At 41.0% G+C, this 9,269-nt stretch overlaps 1 non-coding gene across 1 annotated transcript; it reads left to right on the top strand.

Moving 5' to 3' along the window:
- The first annotated feature begins 5,563 nt into the window (after positions 1-5,563).
- Positions 5,564-5,670, top strand: LOC147292881 (small nucleolar RNA R71). The gene has a single exon (XR_015120951.1). It is a non-coding gene; the product is annotated as a small nucleolar RNA R71 (small nucleolar RNA).
- The last annotated feature ends 3,599 nt before the right edge of the window (positions 5,671-9,269 follow it).

Here is a 9,269-nt window from a genome sequence, read left to right as displayed (position 1 = left end):
ACATGCACAACATATAAGCTTTGACTATTTCCTTATAGAGGTCGCCCAACCCCACTACCAAGAATAATCCCTTATTCCCTTGTTACTTGTGGTTTAGTGTCTTTGACTATTTCACAGCTAAACCTAACGGATAAACTAGATGCAATTACCCTAAGGTGGCCAGTCAAAGGATGCAAACAACTAGTGACGGGGGTTTTAATAGATAGTGGAAATTTAATACGTGCAAACATCAAACTAACAGACCAAGAGACGGATAAACGATTTGTTAAAGCATACGAATCCATTAATCAACCTACGACTAACATGCAAGATAGAATAACTAACCTACATAATTAAATAAAACAAATAAAAGAAGCAAAACAGCAACAAATAAACAAAGTCCCAATTCATGATTGTTAACGGAAATCAGAAACGCAACTTAAATAAACCTAGAAGCATAAACTAAACAACTACTTTAAAGTGCATCAATTAAATGAAATCAGAAACGTAAAGTACACGAGATTGAATGCATGAACTAATTAAAAATCAGAAACATAAAGTAACTGAAACAACTACACAATTAAATTAGATTACATAAATTAAATTGCATAAACATAAATAACTTAACTAAAATCAGAACCATGCACTAAAAGAAATAAAGAGACAAATTAAATAAAACCAGCAAATTAATTAAATAGCTTCAGTAGCATAATCCAACAATAAAAGAAGAAACTAGAACAAAAATCAGAAGAAGCAAGGGGAAGGGGCTGCGGCAAAACAGCAAGGGGAAGGCACCTTGCACAAGCAATTGGCTCACGGCTATGGTGAGCTAGGGCTTGCGACTTAGGGGTGTCCCTCCTTGCAGCCACGCCACTTCTCTTTCTCTCTTTACCTTTGGCTAGCTCTCCCTAGAACAATACTAAATTCTGAAATTAAAATCCTAGATCAGAAAAATAAAACAAAGAGAGGAGAGGGTTTCGGCTGGAGGAGGAGAGAAAATAATGTGTCTAAAAGTCTGAATGAGGGGATTTAAATAGGGGAAGCCTTCCTTGAGAGGCAAGGAAAAGACTTGCGGCTGCATAGGGTTTTCCTTCTCCTAGTGCCTTACGGCTTCAGCTAGGGTTAGCTGACTAGGGCCTTGGCGTGATGGGCTGCTCCTTTATGGGCTTGAGTGGCTCACGCCTAGCCTAGCTAGGGTCCCTCCTTGGCGCATGGGCTGGTAGTCTTGGGCTTTGGGCTTGCATGTTGGGCTTCCATGTTGGGCTTCAGTAGCTTGCACAAGATGGGCTAGGGTTTCACTCCATGGGCTTCCACCTTGGGCTTGCGCATGGCCCCTTATCTTGCTAGGGTTTGCATGGCATGCATGCGCATGCATGGCTGCCATCTACCTCCTTGCGTGTGGCTTTTGGGCTGCTAGGGTTTGGGCCCATGCATGTGCATGCATGGCCCACTTGGTTCGGCATCCCTAGGGCCCATGGGCCCTACACTTTTGACTTCCCATTTTGCCCCTCATTTCCATTTGAATTCAAATTCATTTCTTCCCTCCATTCATTTCCATGGATTTCCACCACCTTCTGGAAGCTTCTGGAACCTTGAAAAACATTTCCTGGTGCAACTAGGATTTCTTGAAAATGAGAGATTCCTTATCCATTTCGACTTCTCATAATGACCATATTGCCCCTGGGGTCTCCTAGTGTCACTAGGACTCCTTTCCCTAGTTGGGTTAGGTTTCCTAGTTCAACCAGGATTTCCTGTTCGAATCAGGATTTCACATTTCTGGCTCCGCAATGATGGTTCTGGACTTGATGTTTCCTAGTGTGACTAGGAATCCTCATTTGACTAGGATTTCTACACTTTTCCTGGTTTGACCAGGAATTGTCCCAAAATGGCTCAATTTGCTTCTTTTTCTCATTTCTGCTTCATTTGACCTGAAAACACAAAAACAAGACAAGAAACACAAAATAGCGAGTTCTAACACTCTAGGTTAAGGAATTAGTATCATAAAGTGATGCAAAATGCACACTCATCACACCCCCAAACTTAGATTTTGCTAGTCCTCGAGCAAATAAAGGAAAGAAAAGACTCAAGACTGACTCCAACATCCCAACAACTGAATTCATGCGCACAACCATTAATCACATAAGAAAGCAAGGCATATAAATGGCATTCTTCAAATTCTAATAACATTTCAAATAACATACCTCGCTCCTCTATTGTCATATAGGCCATCCTTGACACAAATCCAAGTATTAGACAAACAAGACTAAATCAATACATACATAATAGATTCAACTCCAATCCTCACTATGGCATACTCTCAATGATAAACACTCAAGAATTGGGTTGATATGTGCACTCAAAAGTATATGTGAGAGGAAATATGTAACAAAAGCAATTAGCTAACATATGTACATGAATTAAAGGCACATTTAGAAAGAAATACTGATCTCATGAAAGGAATACTAATGCTTGAAATAGAATCAATAGCCATAGGCTCCCTTCTTAAATAGACTCCACATAAGTAGAATACACACTCTTGAGATCAGCTAGGGCTTTAATAAGGTTATAATGAAGGCTTAGGCTAGGATAGGGTATTGAAATGAAAGGGAAACACAAAGGGCTAATTTCATGGAATTGCAAGCATCAATAGAACATTCTGAGGTACACTTTGCTTCTTTGCACTTCATAGCTTACTTTGAACTCTTTTTTTTTTTTTTTTTTTTTTTTCTTTTGAAACCGTCCCATCTCTTTTCTTTGATTTCTTTTCTTTTTCTTTTCTTTGGGCACGGCATACATACTTTTATGACACATTTTTTTATAAGCTATGCTTTTTCACTTCTTTTCCACCTCAATCAACATATAGACAACTTGCAACACCATAAAAAGGGTAAAACGGGTGAAAGGGGTGGTACACCCCCAAACTTAGGGTTTGGTATGGGGTAACAAAGAAAACGGCTTAAAAGGCTCAAAATGGGTAACTAAGGATAAAACATGTAATGGGTAGGCTTTCAGGCTATGGGGTACACAAACAGGGCCTAAATTCATTTCTCAAGAGTTATGCAAATACGGCATGCTTTGTGTACACAAGAAAAGAGTTCTAGCTCATTGATTCAAGATTATGCATATTCCAAGCAAATGACCAAATGAAAGATAATGAGATCAAAACAACGACTTATATGACAATGATAGAATCAGAGTGGCGCGCAACACTCAAGAATTGAAGAACAGGGCTCAAAAGCTCACTTAGGTCATGCAAGTCTACTCTATTATGCATATAATCATTAGTAATGCTAATCACAACCTAAATTCATATCAACAAGGCCAAATGACATAGAATTGCAAGATATGTTATGGAACACTATTAGAATGAAAAGAACACCAAATATACACACAATACTAAAACATGCTCATAACAATCATGCACACTCAAATCAATTAGTTGGGGACTCAAAACGACCTGAAACAACCAAAATGACTCAAAAAAACTTTTTGTTTTTAAAACAATGTCGCACACTTCAAAAGAATCACATCCATCACTAAGGTGAATGAGATCTAACGAAAACGTGCATTTTGATGTGGGTTTTGACACCCTAAGTTTAAAAACAAAAGAAAAAGTTTTTTCCTAACCTAAAAACACCTAAAAACACTAAAAACGAAATTTTTTTTTCTTTTTTTCTAAAAACGCTCAAAAACACTTAAAACACCCTAAACACTTGTTCTAACCTAAAAACACTAACAAATGACAATTGCCCTTCCCCCCACACTTAATTGATACATTGCCCTCAATGTATATGAAATAAATGCAAGAATGATCAAATTAAGCGAAACAGGAAATTGCAAACATCCAAAACCAAATAAACACACCAAAATGAAAAATTGTCTTATGAAGCGAAATAAAGAAACTGTTTACTTGCGTACGCAAGCGTGGACACTCCAAGGGTAGGCGCGGCCTCCTTGGTCCTCAATGACTCCTCTTCCATTATTCGAAACAAAAACTTGGGTTGCCTCCCAATAAGCGCTTGTTTTTCTGTCTTCAGCCTGACATTGCCATCTCCTTTACTTACGTCCTTTCCTCTTCCTCTTGCCATTGCTACTCTCGGCATTCCCTAGGAACGAACTGAGGAAGCTCTCCATCTCGGACTTCTCCTCTCCATAAAAAGTGACCTCCTCGTTTTCTGGCATCTCGGAAGTGAGCAAATACACCTCTTGCTTGGTGTAGTGCCGAATTGTCATGGCGCTCTCCAATGCTTTGTACTCCATGTTAGAGGTGCACAAAAATGGTCTCCCAAGAATAATAGAGACATCGCCCGGAATTGTCGGCACATCTAGCACTATGAAATCAGAGGGGATTAGTAATTTACGACATTTAACCAAAACATCCACAAGCATACCACAAGCTTTTTGGGCTGAAGCGTTGGCGAAGCGAATGTCCACATCAAATGGTTGCAAATCAGCCTCCTTAAATCCAAGCCTCTCGAACACAACCAGCGGCATGACATTGATAGCTGCACCACTGTCAACTAAGGCATTGGTGATCTTATGCTCCCCTATGCTGCATGATATGACCAACGAGCCCGGATCCTTCTTCTTGCTTGGAAAAGATGCAAAGAGATAACCACGAATCTCCCTAGGAACATTGTGACTATGCCCTTGCTCCTCAACCTTCTTCTCAATAGACTTCAATTCCCTCATGGTTGCTGGAAATTTGGTGATGTCAATGTCCGGAATGAGGGGAATCACACGTGTATCAGCTTTCTCTTCAATCATTTCCGGATCCTCCTCTTCCTCACTATCACTGATCTCAATCACTTCCTTCACCTCCTTAGTCTTGACCACTCTAACTCTTTTTCTTGCAGTAGTCCTCAAAATAGCATTTACATGCTCCTCATTCTTCGGGTTGACGATGGGCTGACTTGGCAACTTCCCCTTCTCTCTCTGACCCAAAGTAGTGGCAATCTGACCCATTTGACTCTCCAAGTGTGCAATAGCCTTCGAATTGGCTTGCATCTGCTGCTCGGTACGGTTCATGAAGGCATTGGTGCTTTGGGCAAGGGAAGTGGTGCTTTGAGCAATCTGAGCAATCTTGTCCTCCAAACTAGACCTCTCGGCATTAGGGTGCACATACGGCTTGTTGGTGCTCCCACTAGCTTGCTGTCCATTGTTGTTGCTCCACCTGAAATTCGGGTTGTTCTTCCATCCAGGGTTGTAAGTGTTGGAATATGGGTCATACGGCACCCTAGGATAGCTCCCAACCTGGTTCACTTGTTCCACGTCACCCCCTTGTCCTTGCGCACTCATCATCTTCTCTTGAGCCAAAGATAACTTCTGCACCATAGTCTTGATTTCCATAATCTGTCCCTCCATGGTGTTTGGCACATCAGCCACCTCATATAACCCTCTCTTTGGTCCTCCTCTTGCACGATTGGAATCCCATTGTTGAGAACTCAAAGAAAGCGACTCAAACAATTCTGTAGCCTCATCCTCCGTTTTTGACATAAATGCACCACCACATGCCGAATCCACCTTGGCTTGGTCTCTTTCCAACAATCCCTGATAAAAACAGCAAATCACATACCAAGGAGATAAGTTATGGTGTGGGCAGCTAGTAAGTAACTCATTGAATCTGTCCCAAGTCTCATGGAATGGTTCGTCCGCCTTTTGCACAAATCCAAGGATCTCCTTCCGAATCGAATTAGTCTTGGAAATGGAATAGAACTTGTTCAAAAACTTGCTCGAAAGATCATCCCATGTCGAAATGGAACCACTGGGCAGCGAATACAACCACCTCTTTGCCTTGTCCTTAAGCGCAAAAGGGAACATCCTCAAACGGTACTGATCAGCGTTTAGGCCCCTCAATTGTGCGGCTTCACAAACCCCGGAAAACTCCTTCAAAAAGTGGATCGGATCCTCCCCATTCAGCCCATGGTAGCTCGGCAACAAGTGAATCTGACCACTCTTGATTTCGAAATCAGTGGCTATGGTGGCATACCGAATGCACGATGGTTGAGTGGGCAGCGAAGGTGCTGAAAAATGGCTCAGGGGCTGCGGCACTATCTCATTTGCTTCAGCCATGTCGACACTCTCAGTCTCTTCACTACTCGAATCTGATGCACTAGGTTGCGGGCTGACTTGTGATGCACCTAAAGCTTCGTCCTTGAGCCTCTCCAACCTAGCAACAAGTTCAGGGTTCATAAAACACACCTAATCAAGAGAAAACACACAATCAGTAGAAGGAATGCAAATAAAGGCATGGCATTTATTAAAAACTAAAAATTAGCAAAAACTGAAATCTAACTAATATAACCTAATTCTAATGACTAATTACACCAATTCATTGATATTAGACACCATTCCCCGGCAACGGCGCCAAAAACTTGTTGATGTGTTTTCTTAGAACAAAACAAACAATTATCTCATTCTAAGTTTACTCGCAAGTGCACGAATCGCATCAGTAGCAAAGCGTACAAGCACGAGGTCGATCCCACAGGGAATGGTTAATATACAACAAATCAGTGCAAATAATCACTAGAAAAACTAAATGGGGGTTTTGAAAGATGGAAACACACGCACACACACTTTATTCTATCTTGCAATGTTAATTTTCAGTTTCAAATCAGATAAGCATGCAATAACCATCCAAGGCTAATGACAGTTAATTTGAACACAACATATTAAAGTTTGACAGCTAAAAAGGTTTGGCTAGTTACTTTCTCGCCATTGTTCTCCTAATGCATAAACTAAGAGCTTCTTGGGCCTTCCTTAGCTAGTTAACCTACATGTTCCCTAGTTCAAGCTAAGGCAGCTGTTACCCATGTAGGAGTCATTAAGTTTTATGAGAACGTCAAACATGCACAACATATAAGCTTTGACTATTTCCTTATACAGGTCGCCCAACCCCACTACCAAGAATAATCCCTTATTCCCTTGTTACTTGTGGTTTAGTGTCTTTGACTATTTCACAGCTAAACCTAACGGATAAACTAGATGCAATTACCCTAAGGTGGCCAGTCAAAGGATGCAAACAACTAGTGACGGGGGTTTTAATAGATAGTGGAAATTTAATACGTGCAAACATCAAACTAACAGACCAAGAGACGGATAAACGATTTGTTAAAGCATACGAATCCATTAATCAACCTACGACTAACATGCAAGATAGAATAACTAACCTACATAATTAAATAAAACAAATAAAAGAAGCAAAACAGCAACAAATAAACAAAGTCCCAATTCATGATTGTTAACGGAAATCAGAAACGCAACTTAAATAAACCTAGAAGCATAAACTAAACAACTACTTTAAAGTGCATCAATTAAATGAAATCAGAAACGTAAAGTACACGAGATTGAATGCATGAACTAATTAAAAATCAGAAATATAAAGTAACTGAAACAACTACACAATTAAATTAGATTACATAAATTAAATTGCATAAACATAAATAACTTAACTAAAATCAGAACCATGCACTAAAAGAAATAAAGAGACAAATTAAATAAAACCAGCAAATTAATTAAATAGCTTCAGTAGCATAATCCAACAATAAAAGAAGAAACTAGAACAAAAATCAGAAGAAGCAAGGGGAAGGGGCTGCGGCAAAACAGCAAGGGGAAGGCACCTTGCACAAGCAATTGGCTCACGGCTATGGTGAGCTAGGGCTTGCGACTTAGGGGTGTCCCTCCTTGCAGCCACGCCACTTCTCTTTCTCTCTTTACCTTTGGCTAGCTCTCCCTAGAACAATACTAAATTCTGAAATTAAAATCCTAGATCAGAAAAATAAAACAAAGAGAGGAGAGGGTTTCGGCTGGAGGAGGAGAGAAAATAATGTGTCTAAAAGTCTGAATGAGGGGATTTAAATAGGAGAAGCCTTCCTTGAGAGGCAAGGAAAAGACTTGCGGCTGCATAGGGTTTTCCTTCTCCTAGTGCCTTACGGCTTCAGCTAGGGTTAGCTGACTAGGGCCTTGGCGTGATGGGCTGCTCCCTTATGGGCTTGAGTGGCTCACGCCTAGCCTAGCTAGGGTCCCTCCTTGGCGCATGGGCTGGTAGTCTTGGGCTTTGGGCTTGCATGTTGGGCTTCCATGTTGGGCTTCAGTAGCTTGCACAAGATGGGCTAGGGTTTCACTCCATGGGCTTCCACCTTGGGCTTGCGCATGGCCCCTTATCTTGCTAGGGTTTGCATGGCATGCATGCGCATGCATGGCTGCCATCTACCTCCTTGCGTGTGGCTTTTGGGCTGCTAGGGTTTGGGCCCATGCATGTGCATGCATGGCCCACTTGGTTCGGCATCCCTAGGGCCCATGGGCCCTACACTTTTGACTTCCCATTTTGCCCCTCATTTCCATTTGAATTCAAATTCATTTCTTCCCTCCATTCATTTCCATGGATTTCCACCACCTTCTGGAAGCTTCTGGAACCTTGAAAAACATTTCCTGGTGCAACTAGGATTTCTTGAAAATGAGAGATTCCTTATCCATTTCGACTTCTCATAATGACCATATTGCCCCTGGGGTCTCCTAGTGTCACTAGGACTCCTTTCCCTAGTTGGGTTAGGTTTCCTAGTTCAACCAGGATTTCCTGTTCGAATCAGGATTTCACATTTCTGGCTCCGCAATGATGGTTCTGGACTTGATGTTTCCTAGTGTGACTAGGAATCCTCATTTGACTAGGATTTCTACACTTTTCCTGGTTTGACCAGGAATTGTCCCAAAATGGCTCCATTTGCTTCTTTTTCTCATTTCTGCTTCATTTGACCTGAAAACACAAAAACAAGACAAGAAACACAAAATAGCGAGTTCTAACACTCTAGGTTAAGGAATTAGTATCATAAAGTGATGCAAAATGCACACTCATCAGTCAAAGAGTGAACAAGTTGCCACATGTGATCTACTACTCAAGCCGAACTCTGAATGACGCTCAGTTGAATTATTCGACTACTGAAAAGGAGTTACTTGCTGTGATCTTTGCGTTGGAGAAGTTTCGATGCTATTTAATTGGTTCAAAGATCATCATCTACACTGATCATGTAGCTCTGAAGTATTTGCTAAATAAGAAGGATGCAAAGCCAAGATTGATTAGATGGACTCTGTTGCTACAAAAATTTGATATTGAGATCAAGGACAAGAAAGGGTGTAAAAATGTGGTAGCAGATCATTTGAGTAGAATAGTCAATGAGGAGAAAGCTGAAGAGGACACATTGCCTTTGAGAGAATCATTTCCAGATGAGCAACTTTTTGCTATTCTTACAACTCCTTGGTATGCGGACATAGCAAACTATTTGGCAAGTGGAGTG

The sequence above is a fragment of the Dryas octopetala genome, chromosome 2 (genome assembly GCF_963921425.1).
Source record: "Dryas octopetala chromosome 2, drDryOcto1.1, whole genome shotgun sequence".
NCBI classification, from domain to species: domain Eukaryota; kingdom Viridiplantae; phylum Streptophyta; class Magnoliopsida; order Rosales; family Rosaceae; genus Dryas; species Dryas octopetala.
This window is presented reverse-complemented; position numbering and strand designations above follow the sequence as displayed.